The sequence below is a fragment of the Hippichthys cyanospilos genome, chromosome 2 (genome assembly GCF_059441005.1).
Source record: "Hippichthys cyanospilos isolate Australia breed blue-spotted pipefish chromosome 2, RoL_Hcya_1.0, whole genome shotgun sequence".
Taxonomy (NCBI): domain Eukaryota; kingdom Metazoa; phylum Chordata; class Actinopteri; order Syngnathiformes; family Syngnathidae; genus Hippichthys; species Hippichthys cyanospilos.
This window is the reverse complement of record NC_142370.1, coordinates 16,528,444-16,542,108: the sequence shown is the minus strand read 5'-3', so window position 1 is coordinate 16,542,108 and position 13,665 is coordinate 16,528,444. Positions and strand designations below refer to the sequence as shown.

At 40.0% G+C, this 13,665-nt stretch overlaps 1 protein-coding gene across 3 annotated transcripts in view; it reads left to right on the top strand.

The window, feature by feature from the left end:
- Window positions 1-526: 526 nt before the first annotated feature.
- The window catches only part of LOC148427586 (neural cell adhesion molecule L1-like protein), a 70,571-nt gene continuing 57,432 nt past the window's right edge, over window positions 527-13,665 (top strand). The window contains exon 1 of one of the 3 annotated variants that reach the window (XM_088407334.1): window positions 527-723. The gene's annotated coding sequence lies outside the window, so the exon portion shown is untranslated. The remainder of the gene's footprint in view (window positions 724-13,665) is intronic. The other 2 variants (XM_088407348.1, XM_088407349.1) reach the window with 2 other exon arrangements.

Here is a 13,665-nt window from a genome sequence, read left to right as displayed (position 1 = left end):
CAACCATCCATTTTCTATAGCCGCTTATCCGCAGTATTGTAGTTTTTTTTTCACAAATTCAAGGCAATAAAATGCAATAAATCTTCAAATGCAATCAATATATGTGCTTGGGAAGTTATGGCACGATTGTGGCAAGCCATCAAGAAGTAAGGGATATTCTTCCACTCACGCTGCTTGAAAGCGCAATAACTTAAGAATTGTACACCTGCCTGAGTTCATTAGCATTCAAGCCCATGCAAATAACATAAAGAGCGGAAAGAAAATGACAGAGGCTAAGCCCGTTTACCCAGAAAAGACAATTACATGCACGGATTAGCAGTGCTCATCAATCAGGCAGATGTGTAAGGAAGTAGAAGAACACCACGGGTTGCCCTACGAATGAGGAAAGACGCCGACACCGTGCACGTAGAAACACGTCGCGTGAAATACTTCCCTTAAGCCTATGGGTGCATGCCTCTCATAGTATGTCAACATCGTCACACACACACCCACACACACACAACACACGCAATCCTCTGCCGCGCATGTCCTTTGACCTCTTTTGCTTCCAAAATAGAGGAACGACCTTGTTGAGACTTGAGGTACAGTTGCAGTGGCTGACAGAGTCACTCAAAGAAGTCGCCTGTGGAAGAGAAAATTGGACTAAAAACGGGAACGCTATGAGAGGACTGCTAAATGGGACTGCGGCTCATATTTGGGACACTCCTGTGGATATCTAAATCGGTAGGAAACATCACTGCTATTTCCTGAACAGGAAAGGTTGTGCTGATTGAACATCTTGGTTGCTTGTGGCGGATGAAGTCATTCACGGGTGCTTTTTACCGTGGCATAATCTAAAGGCAACAACGGCTACTTCATGACTACTACTAAGAGGAATCCTAGTAATCTGAGTAGTTTGAGTAATCCTTGCTGTTAACCTAACAAACATGACCTGGCAAACTATGCCACAAAAGTCAGAGGAAAAAACATTGTCACCCTGCTGCTTCATTATGCTTTAGCAAATATAGTGAGACTTTCGCCTAGTGAGCATTTTTTCCTCTCAATTTTGTTAGCAATGGCAATGAGATGTGTAATGAAAGGCCACAAAACAGGAAATCAAACATTTTGATACAAGAGAGTCTGTCTTTTCAATACAATTAAGTAAAACTAAGTGACATACTCAATTTTACTTTACCAAGCAGATGCAATGTCAAATACACATAAGCAGAATAAGTATAAGAAGTTCAGGAAATCTTAAATGTTGCCTTTTGCTAATAGACTTGCATTGTTTGTAATGGAAATGACTGCTTTCCCCCCTGTATCTATTTTGGTTTTTTTCTAGTTTCACCACACATAAATATTTCATACACAATGGAAAACGATACATTTTATATTTCATAACTTATAACAATGTCCTCCATTCGTGAAAAAAAAAAAAAGTCATTAATGTTTAAAGGCAGGTCTGGTTGTCCTTCATTATATTCAGCCCATGTATTTGCTGAATTTGTAGCAACAAAGTTCCTTTGATGCCCTCGGGAGAATCTAGCTTCATCTTGTTCACACGAGATCATTATTTTGGTCCTACGTTCTATATTGTGATATAACATATATGAAATAATTAAGATGACGATCTTTTCTTTTTGAACAGCGAGAGCAAGTTTTTTGTCTCCTATTTCTATCACTATCACCTTTTGGGGCTTGAGGAATTACACATTTAGCAACTTGAGTATTAAAGGGGGAGTCAAACCCAAATGTGATTTTGTGTTGATTTGGCTCATGTCCCCACACTAGTCTAAACATGGCATTCTGATTATATATTGCATTTGTGATTTGAAGAAATTTGAAGTAAGCAGCAACATCCACCTACTTTATCAATTTCAAGGGGTGGACATTTTTGTCACTTTCTGTTGATTGAAAGTGACATCACAGTTCTCAGACGGCTCAAGTAACGACCAATCACGGCTCACCTGTTTTCGGTGTTTGGTCATGCGGCCTTTGCCAGCTGAACCCCGATTGGTTACCTGAGCCCTGAGTATCTGTGGTGTCAGTTCCAGTTGTAAGCAGTTGGTGATATTGCTGCACCCAGGGATGGATAAATATGAGTGGATCGAGTTTAGATTGCAAGGCAATTCTTAATCAGAATGTCATGTTTGGACTTGTCGGGCTGCACTTTATTGGAAAGACACTTCCCTTATAAAAGCCAGTAGTACAGGTAGCATTTTAACCAGACAAGTTCATCCTTTAATGCAGGGCTTTCCATTGTGTCGCTCGCGGTCAACCGGGGGTCCGCCTAGGGTTTGTTAGTCAACATCGCACTACATGAAAAAAAAAAAAAAAAAAATCAACTGAAAAAAAAAGAAACTAAGAAAATACGAACATAGCACTGTTTACATTGAATGCTGCTCACGCTGGGAGGTAAAGATTTTCAAGTACTAATCATTGTCACAACCTTGCCTCCAGGAGTAACTTCGCAATAAAAGCTTTCCAAGGCCGTTTGTTTCATACATTAGGGGATATCCTGCATTTTATTTTAAAGCATCCTGTGGGTCATTTTATGACCCCTGATTTAATGCATGTGGTGTGGCACAAGATATTGGGGTGTCGATATTCGGAAGGAACTTATCAAAGTCCTCATTTAAATGGTTTTGTGATATAAAAACTACAAAAAACAGGAAAAGTAATTTTCGAACTTTGTACACCGATACATTTCCTAAATCCTGTACAACTCAACTGAAATAAAATGACTACTGGGGAAATAAAATTATACATTTGGTCATGTGTGCAAATCTTCCTTTAACTGGAGATGCAGCTATGTTCAGAATTAGCCAATAATATCAAACTCATGTTAAAAATGGGAGCCTGACATAAATGCATACAATAACTTGCGTGAGAAGCCTTATCAAGCACCCTTAATTAATATTTATTATTATGACTAAGCAGATACTTTTTCCCGTGAATAAGATTTGCCTACTTCTACAGTCGTGTGCCAGGAGCATCCCACACTATGTGACAACTGTATCGAGCATGTGTTGCTACATGTCAGGCAAGCTGTCTCCACCTATTTATAAGAAGAGGAGATAATTACTTCTGTAATTGCACCTGTGAACGCCCCAAGAGCCTGATTCCACGCACTCTTTACCGCACAGGTTTACAAAGCAAGCGAGCAATACCAGATATAGTGTATTATTTATGCATTTATTTATTTATTTTTGCTGTAAATGGGTTTGTAGAGTGACAAAATAGAGTATATATTTCAGCATCTGAGCAATGTTATCCATACTAGAGCTATAAAAGCATTTCCAGGCAGGCGATGTCATTCTCAGCCTTTTAATCAGTGATGGGTGGGGAAACTCCTTGGCTGCCAATTCCGGAAAATAAACAACATTATCAAGATGCCTCTGCATGAAGGACTATGAAACACACAAAAGCAATCTGTAGCCTTTGGCTATTTTGGTCACATTTACGTTGGATATCGGATCCATGCAAAAAATGCCAGTCCTTTGTTAATAAAAATAAATTAGATAAAGCAAAAGACAATTTTGAAGGTACATCTTTCAGCAAAATCCATGCTTTGAGCTTCTTAAACATCAGAGGGATGTTTAGTACATGTGACAATAACATACTGTCTTCGTTATATGTCTGGAATATGGGATAAGATGGGAAAATGTGCTGCAGTCCGATGAAACCATGGGTGAACTTTTTTGACCATGATTCTGAAAGGTATCATGGTTAAAGAACCAGACACACACACGAAAATGAACACCTTACTGACAGCGAAGCTTGGTGGTGGCAGCAATATGCTTTGGGCTGTTGCCCTTTCATAGGAGCTTGGTCCTTCGTCAAGGTGGATGGAATAATGGAATGCCAAACGGTTACAGAAAAAAATACCAGTCAATTGCAGCACACACTCTTAAGGCCTCTGATAGAAAGGAAAGAATAAATGTCAGGAAAAGCCTGAAGTATTTTGGTAGTCCTTCAGGACGGGCCGACTCCTGTTTAACAGATGTTATTTTGAATCGGATTGATTAGTTTTGAGCATAACCAAAATTCATTTATGAGTGCTCACTTGTCCAACAACTCTTATGTTTTCATCCCTTTTTGTAAATCGTTTTCATTTGTGTTGCTCAGGTTATCAGTGACAACATTGGTTTAAAAAAAAACAACAACAACAACAAAAAAAACTTGGTCTCATCTTGGTCTAATTTTTTTGTTTTACAAAAGTCTGGTGTTCCAATCGGGGGTGCAGACATGTTATAGCCACTAAAACCGTTCGAGTGTCACTACCTAGGTGGCTTGCACATGATTTGTCCTTTGAATGGATTCGTTGGATTATGGTATTTATTTCTCAACGTGCATCATGCAAACATGCGACAATGATGACAAGAATTCAACAAGCATGAATTATTCTGAATTTTGGAACGAGAAACTGTCCGTGGGAAGGAAGAGACTTTAAAACCTTTGTGAAGAATGGTCCAACTCCTCATTCCAAGAAGAAAAAAACTTTGATCAAATTTGCATTACTAGAGGGGCAGAATAATCAAATTTTACATATCTGTGATTTTTCCTAAATAACTGAATTAGCAGTTCAGGCTCTGTTTGATCAGATAGTCTGAGAAGTCTGTATATTTGAATATCTTTCAGGCTTCATCTGAGGAATGCAAGAGAGCGGCTGTCAGAAACTGCTGAAATTCACTTTTGTGTGTTTAGTTGATTTTTTTTATGCTGCAAGAAAACCTCCTTTTTTGTGCGTGAGCTTCTATGAATAGAAGCCTTTAAGTAAAAGCAGGGCTCTTGTCCAGACATACACATTTTCTACTGGCTGTGAACTTGTAACATACTTTAGTAGCAGTCAAACAAAGCAAATGTACTTTAAATGCGCCTCATTCAATATGACACGCGTGGGTCTCTGTTCTGTTTTTAATATTCAACAATAGATTGCCACAAAATGTTCTACTTTGGATTATAATGTCTAATCAATTGAATGAAAACTATCAGCTCCAACAAATCATACCCCACATTTGTACTTGCGGTCCACCAGTTGAGAATTCCAACTTTAAAGACTATTTGATATAAAGGGCCAGGTGGCAATGCTATCTTTTCCCCAAGCTCTTGTCTACTGTTGTGCACCAAGTCTGCTTCCATGGCATTAAAGAACACACACGAATCACAATTCTGATTCCAGTTGGTGTCAAAAGAATGCGAGCGTAAAAACATCCTTTTGTGTTTGTGTGTCTGTGCGTGTTTGACTGTGCATGTGTATTTGGTGGGGCAATTTATTGGGCTCCTCTGAGGACAGACAGCGCACAGTCGGAATGCTTGTGAAATATTTGCAGGAGTCACTGACAGGAGAATTCACCACAGTTAACGCAGTGGTTTAAAATAGAGGGGTCACTGTCACAAGATGATTGGGTAATCACTCTGTCTGTCTGGCAAGCTAAAAAAAAAAAAAAGCTTTCTACGTCTCACAAACTCTGCTTCCAGTGAGGGATTAGGATTCTGTGGGGTTTTTTTTTTTTTTTTAACCAACACCCAATACATTTCTTGAGCGTTGTTCTTGTTGCCACAGCATCTGGCTTTGTGCCCCTCGGTCCCGCTGGTTCCTGACGACCAGGGCCAAAGGTGATGACTGGTCTGGCCGACAACTGTTGGGTGAAGTCAACGATTCACGCAGGGGGCACAAATAACTTTGCACCCGTGAATTTGAGCAACTGAACCAAAGGCTCTCATGTGGCTCTTTAGAGAGGCGGTGGCATTGTGTCTACAATTTGAAAAAACATCACATCAGAGTGACAAGTGCTTTGAATGTTTTGCATGCCGACAACTAGCTTGAACAGAACAGAAACTTAAATTCGTTAAACACAAATCAAGACAACACGCAAAAGCTGGAAAAGAACAAGAGGCAGATGACGCTGATTGGATAGGACACGGAGGGGGGGGGGGGGGGGGGCAGGTACACACAGACGATAAGTGGAACAGATCACACAAAGACTCACGCGAGGTAAACACAACAAGTACTTAGGACAAGAACCCCTAAACGGAAATGAACAGAAACCCCTAAGTAAACACATAACCCAAACTCCCCCATCCAAAACACCAACAGAAGGTGACAGAAACATGACTTTTCTGTATTGTATCGTACATATCAGTTGCAGAGTGGCTTCGGAAGTATCATCCCAAACTGCGACACACTAAGTCAGATATGGCATAAATAGTAAATGGTAGAGAGCTGGGGTGCCCAAGACCAGTCATCAAGAGCTCTAATCCACCATATTTTTCATGTAACCCTCATCCAATACACCTGATTCTAATGTTCAGCTAATAAGCGAGCTTTGCAAAATGGAAAATACGTAAAACAGACCAGATACTGGCTCTCAAGGACAGGACTTGGGCACCCCGAGTATAGAGAGTGTGCAGTGATTTGTAGTCAAGGATATGTTTTCATTTCTACAGAATTGCAGCGCACTTTGCCAATTTAGCTCGTATGTATTTAACATTAACATTTCCTGCAGACTTTATGAACCAAAATCACACCAAGAAATTTAATTTTCAGTACTATTATTGTTCTAATATTGTTTAATATTAGTTCAACCAAACAATCTATTGTATGCCTCTGAAACAACATTAGCGTAATTTTGCTTATATTTAATTATAATTTATTTTGTCAGACCATGGTTTCAATCTATTTATTTCAGCAGTTATTGTCTCCAAATTCTCACCGGAACAAAAAATATTAGTGTCGCCAGCAAACAAAACAAATTTCAGTAATTGTGAAATAATAATAGTAATTGTGAATTAATATAATATAATGTAATAATATAATATAAAGAAAGTCAATTTCATTTTTAAAATGTTATTAATATATAATATGAATAATCTTAGACCATAAAACCGAATTTTTTTTTTTTTTTTACTATTTCTATGCCTTGTATTTTTTTTTTAAATATTTTTATTCATGCTTCTCTGGGTATCTGGGGCAGCATGCTGGCTGTCGCATGTCAGTCTTGGTGCTTAGTGTTGATATTTGTATACAGCTATAAGCGACTTGTACAATGCATCTGCACTTGGGTGAGTAAATCTTGTTTAAAAAAAAAAAGTTTACCAACAAACAGTTTGCCGATGAAATTTTGCATGTTAGTACAAATTTACAAGCCAAACTATAAACTGTGAAGGTAGCAGGCCTTGTAAATTTCTTGGACACGAGCCTTTGGAGGATTCAGTGGCAATCCGCCTTCAGTGACGTCGGACTCTTGAATAAATAGCCCTCATGTGCACACGCACGCATTACTGGGCTACACAGGCTACACATTTAAACCTCAAGGAACTCGCATCAGCAAAAAAAAAAAAAAAAACTTGTCATTATACGTGATGCTGTCAACACTCAAAATAATTAACAATAACTTAAAATAGATATCGACAGAAGTCTGGCTGCTTTAAAAGCAACGTCGTTCTTCTCACTATGTATGTAATATATGTATCATCAACAGCGGCCAGAGGCGGCGCCAAAGGTGTTCAATGCCGCAATCTCGCAGTGGCCGAGACCGTGTTAATTATTGTGCTGACAACGCTGCGCTATGGTTAACTTAGCACACTAACTACGGTTCAACAGCTGTTAAGTGAAGCAAACGCTGCACATACCAGTTGTCCCAAGTTCTCGCTTCCGCCTTTCTACAAGCCAGGTGAATGCTCTTGCTTGGCTCTGTTTTGTATTGAAAGCTCAGCTGGCCGTGTTGAATTGTTCCCGGTGACCGCAAATTCAGTCAGTGATTCAGTCCTGCCCCCTGTGTTAGCCGTTGAATGTTCCCGAAGTTGATTGGCTGTGAAAAAGTTAAAAAAAAAAAAAAACTTTACATGGAAGGCGAAATTTCGCTTCTCGTGACCGCGCGCAGCCAAATCGCGTCGCTCCATTTGCGTCTCTCCATTTGCGTCCATGGCGTCGCCCAACGTGCATTCGCGCCTAGTCACGCGAACTCCATTGACTACAATACAAAACTCTCCACTTTTTCGCCTCGTTCGCATTCGGCGTGCACGTACCATTGAACTAAATCATCACCAAAACATTATTTCGGGTGCAGCCCGCGCGGCCCGGTACCAGCTGATCCACGGACCGGTACCGGTCTGCGGACCGGGGGTTGGGGACCACTGGTCTATAGTCTCTCTGGGGAGGAAACGAGCGTCACTTAGTACAGCACTCATACAGCCGACAACACATATGGATATGCGAGCAGAAAAAAAATTGAACAGATTTAACATTTACGATACCCTGCGCTGACTGTTTTCCAAGCAGGCTGTTGTTATATAATTTCAATGCCAGAAGTTACAAACTCATGGAAATACAAAATGGAGCGCGGGGCATCGGCACTTGAGACAGCAAGTCCCAGACAAGGAAGTAAACATCGACTGTGTATACGTTCCCCTCCTGCAGATTTCTCTATGTGGATCACTGCGCTGTTTTGTTTTGCTCCTGGAACCTGCGGAATGAGGAGTTCCACGGGTGGCCTTTTAGAAAATCTGGCCATGTCACTGTAAAAGAACTTGTCTGACGGCGCCATTTAGGCCTTCTCATAAAAAAGCTTTTCATTGGTGATAAGAAGAAAGAATTTGGCTGTGACATTCTGGCTGCTGAGTGAACACTCATTCCCTCTGTTAGGACTTGGATCGTCGACCACAAATACCCAGCAGAGCTCAGGAAGCTTAAACCTGCATCAAAACATGTCTCGACACGTACACTTAGATTTTGTTTTCTCCACGGTAGTTCAATAATTTAGAGTAAGTATAAAAATCGTTGGGGAGATTAGCACCAGTAATTCTTGTTTTGCTGAAAGGAATCATGCTGCTCACCTGCTGAAAGAAAAAACAAATCTTTGGGGTGGCGGTTGAAACTTAACATGCAGAAAAAAAGGTGGCAACTGCTCAAACGTGCGTGTTTCAAATTGAAGCATCGTAGCCATTTCCATAAATCAGGTAAGATTTGGAATCACGTTCATCCATCAGCTTCCACTTTTGTGAACGGAAGGGTGGTGCTGAGATGTACCTGAACGTTTCCATGGTAGCAGTTTTGTCAGAACAGCCTAATGGGTCGCACCCTGGCTCACAGCCCCACACTCTCACAAATAGAATTGTACGCCACAAGCGCGGGCATGAGGTCTCTTGGCATGATTGACACCTTTATTTCGATTATTTATCTTGATACCTTTCTTACAGTAGAGTGTGTCACACTTCTTGCTGGCACTACGAACAACATCTGCTACCTTCCATCTCCCAGAGCACAGCCTTTAAAGCTACTCTTTTCTTAAAGTGTTGCGAAGTGCTTTGGAGAATGTTTTTTTTCATAATATATCAATAAAAATGTCAAACAAGCTTAAAACAACTCAAGACAATTATTTGCTGACGCATTACGGAAACAGCTATACTTGCTCACCCACTCCCATTAAATGTGTGTCATATTCTTGTTCACATTTTGGCAGATCTGAGTAAATCTCAGAATTTTTGAGTCAATAATGAGAAAACATCCTTCGATCCATCAGTTTTGCCTCCATCAGTTGGATTAGTGTTGACTGATTGAAAATTGTGACATTTACACAGATTGGTGAATGATGCACAATAAATGATGCACACTGAAGGGGAGATGGAAGGAAGGAAAGATGGCTATCAACGAGGCCGTGTCATTTCTGTATATATATATATATATATATATATATATATATATATATATATATATATATATATATATATATATATCAGCATATAAATTCTTGCTCTTATGCAAGGTGTTAAGTGGTAGTACTCGAATAGTCTCTGTCGCATGAGGGCCTGTTTTCAAGAACAAATGACAAAGATTTCAAGAAATAGTTGGTTTTGTGAACATATTGTTGTTCTTCTGTGAGTTGTAATTAATCTTGTTGAAGGTTGCCTGCTCTTGATGGACTTGACACTTTATGGACAAATAATTAGAAATACCCTTTTATTTTTTATTTTTATTTGAGTTTTGACAGTTTTAATTGCGAATGCGGGTTTATCGATGTTTAAATACAAATAATGAAAATAGCCTGTGTTGTACACCATTAAGGTGATACAGTACAACGTCCAGTGAAGCATAGGTGAGCTTGTGTGTTTGATTTTTCCATAAATGATGGTATTATGAGGGATTTTTATTCCAGTCAGACTAAGTAGGACATCACTGAAGGCCTGAGTGGGATATGCATGGACCGACACTGCCTTCTAGCAGTTAACTCCAAGTGATTTTTAACCTTGCTATAATAAAATAACATAAAAAAAAGAAAAACAAAAACAGGATAGGATGCAGTTTTCATTGATAAATTATACATTGTTTCCTTCTGAGCAGGACAGGTACACTTTAAGAAATTGGACAATCCTTAAAAATTGAACCGCGTTGTTGTCTTGGTCCTGGGCAAGCGTAAATAAGCGGCATTCATGTTCATCATGGGTGCTCTTGGACATCCCCCGAAACCAAGCCCTTTTTACTCACTGAAGCTACTGTACTACTGTATGTCTTGGTATGCTCAGTAGAGGACAACTTTGCCTTTCCAGGGATACTGTATCGCATGTGTTCGAGTGGGATGCAAAAACACGTTATTGTTAACTGTCACTGTCTTGCTGAGACCAAATGTGGACAGAAATGAATAGGTTGGGATATGTAAAGCCATCAAATAAAAGGTATTATTTTCAACTCCAAAACATAAAACATTTCTTTTTTCGCTCATCTTCGCTTGTTTGTGGGCACGGCGCCAACGGTCTGTTCTTTCCTGTTGCTGGAAATAGATTTGAATGTAAATTAAATAAATTGCCATGGTTTTCCTGCTTGGATATTTGCCACAGAACTTCACCCCTCCCTCGTCCCCTCTGCCCCCTTTATTTCTCCTGTCGTGTATTTTGATGTCTCCGTTGCTTGAGCATTCCTTTGCTCAAGATCTTAGCAATGTTCTGCTTAACTACAAATATATTTTTTTGTGATAGTATGATGTGACACCGAAATAGTAGGTGTGGCTACAAATCTCAGGCCATTTGGGAATGGGAAATATTCACAAATTGTCCTGCTTGTTGGAAATTGCACCTCAAAATGAATGGATGATAAAGAAAAGTGCATTCACAACAGGAGTCTCAAAAGTTTTATGATGAGGGAATCTGGCCACAGACAATATTGAATGTGAAATTGTTTTTTTCTGTGACTTTTGTTCATTTATTTTTTTTGTCATGTCTCACTTCCGTTTTATGTTTGTTTTTGTTGTTTTCAATTACAAGTTTCATGAATGGCAGGATCTGTTTTTTTATGGGTTTTTTTGTATTTTATTGTTGTCTGTCTTCTCTGCTGGTGAGCCAAAGTCAATATTCCATCTCGAACGTCAATGAAAAAATATTGTATTATATTCTATTCCAGGGATGCACCCTCGGTGGCATATTTTTTCAGCCAAGTACCTCCCAACCATTGCAAAGCACTTTTGGATAGGAAAAAAAAACACTTGATATAAAAGTTTTGTGCCATCCGTGTCTGATTAGTTACAAAACTTTAGAAGCACTTATGATCATCTGTATACAATTTAGCATAATAAATACAGCGTTTTGCAAAGGATATAACACAATCACAGCTTTAAAAAGCATACAATTATTTGCTGATTCCTGGAGAAACCCTGTTAAAATTTCACATAATCCCTGAAGTACCACCACATGCCCCCAGGAGTACTCGTACCTACATTTGAGAACCACTATTCTATTCTATTCTATTCTATTCTATTCTATTCTATTCTATTCTATTTTATTCCATTCTATTGGTCATACCAGAAACTGTGTACGTTTGAAAGTCACTAATGGCGTAGCACATGATTTGATGGCCTGAGTTTTGATGAGGCAAAATGGGCTCTGGTCCAGCTGATTTGAATGTAACTCTGAATAGTTCAATGGCTCAGTATTTGCCACCAGAGCGTCTGGTTCTGGTCTCTCACCTACATTCAACGAGATGAACATCATCAGTCACACAGAATACCAATGGATACTACTGTATGTTGAAATAATGGTGTTATGAAATGTGCAAGGCTTAGGCTTCGCCTACATGTAACCGGCTAATTTAAATCTGCATAGACTCACCCTTGACGTCCTTGTTTTTTTTTTTTTTTGTTTGTTTTGTTTTAAGTCTTGTCTGTATGAAACCGCATAGTGCTGTTTCAAATTTATGTGCAAGCATGTCGAATCGCCAGGCGGCAGTAATGTCGCAAATTCCGTCCAATCAGAAAAAAATGATGCCTCTGACGTCACCGGAATCCACGTCTTCATCGGGAAACAAAAAGAGTAGCGCGATGACGCAGATCTCCTTTGAAGCTGGTCACACGCAACCACAAAACCGGAGGCTTGGGCATATCTTCACTTTGGCCGGAGGTTTTGAAAAATTCGATTTTGATGAAGAAAAAAACCCGGCTACATATAACAAATGGGGGAAAACGGAAACATTTACTGCCTATTTGCAAGAACCCCGGCAACAAGTACAAAGACAAGGAGTTAGATTCTGAATCAAGTGAAGTTGAGAGAGTTCCATATTTTAACATGTTACAATATGTTATAGTGTTTTGACAGTAATTTGCTGTATTACAATATGACTATGACCATTGCCATGTTGTATATGACACAAATATTTTTTTAAGCATCTTTCAGGATGTTGGAATTGGAATTGACATTGTATGACATTTCACTTCTTTTTCTGACGCAGTTGAGAACAAATTGCCATTCGCAATGCTGATCTAGTAGCACTGCAGTGTACCATTAGCTACACATAGTCACAGTGATTAATAATAATGAATACTAATTTGATGTACAGTGATGTTCAATCAGACAACAGGAAGGTCAAAATGATTTTGGTAGCACATATGCATTGATGTACTTTCAGCAAAAATATTATGTCATATCTAATTATTTAAATTTTACCAATAGTCGTAGATTTTGCTTTCAGTCACCACATGTTATTTACCATCCATCCATCCATCCATTCGTCCACCCGTACGTTCGTCCGTCTGTCCATCCATCCATTCATCAATTATCTTCCGCTTATCTGGAGTCGGGTTGCGGGGACAGCAGCTTGAGCAGGAAAGCGCAGACTTCCCTCTCCCCGGCCACTTCGTCCAGCTACTCCGGGAGGATCCTGAGGCGTTCCCAGGCCAGCCAAGAGACATAGGCCCTCCACAGTGTGTCCTGGGTCGTCCCCGGGACCTCCACCCGGTGAGACATGCCCTCAACACCTCACCAGGGGGACATCCTGGAGGCATCCTAACCAGATGCCTGAACCCCCTCAACTGGCTCCTATCCACACAGAGGAGCAGCGGCTCGACACTGCGCCCCTCCCGGATGACCGAGCTTCTCACCCTATCTCTAAGGGAGAACCCGGACACCCTGCGGAGGAAATACATTGCTGCCGCTTCTTTTGGTCACGACCCACAGCTCGTGACCATAGGTGAGGGCAGGAACGTAAATCAAACCGGTTTACAGAGAGCTTCACCATTTGGCTCAGTTCTCTCTTCACCACGACAGACCGGTACATTATCCGCATCACAGCAGATGCTGCACCGCTCTGCCTGTCGAGCTCCCTTTACATTTTCATTACAAACTTCTGAATTATTAAAATGATTGGATGAAACCAATTATTTAGTTGACTGATGTTGCAGGCATCCTAAAAGGCGTGAAGTG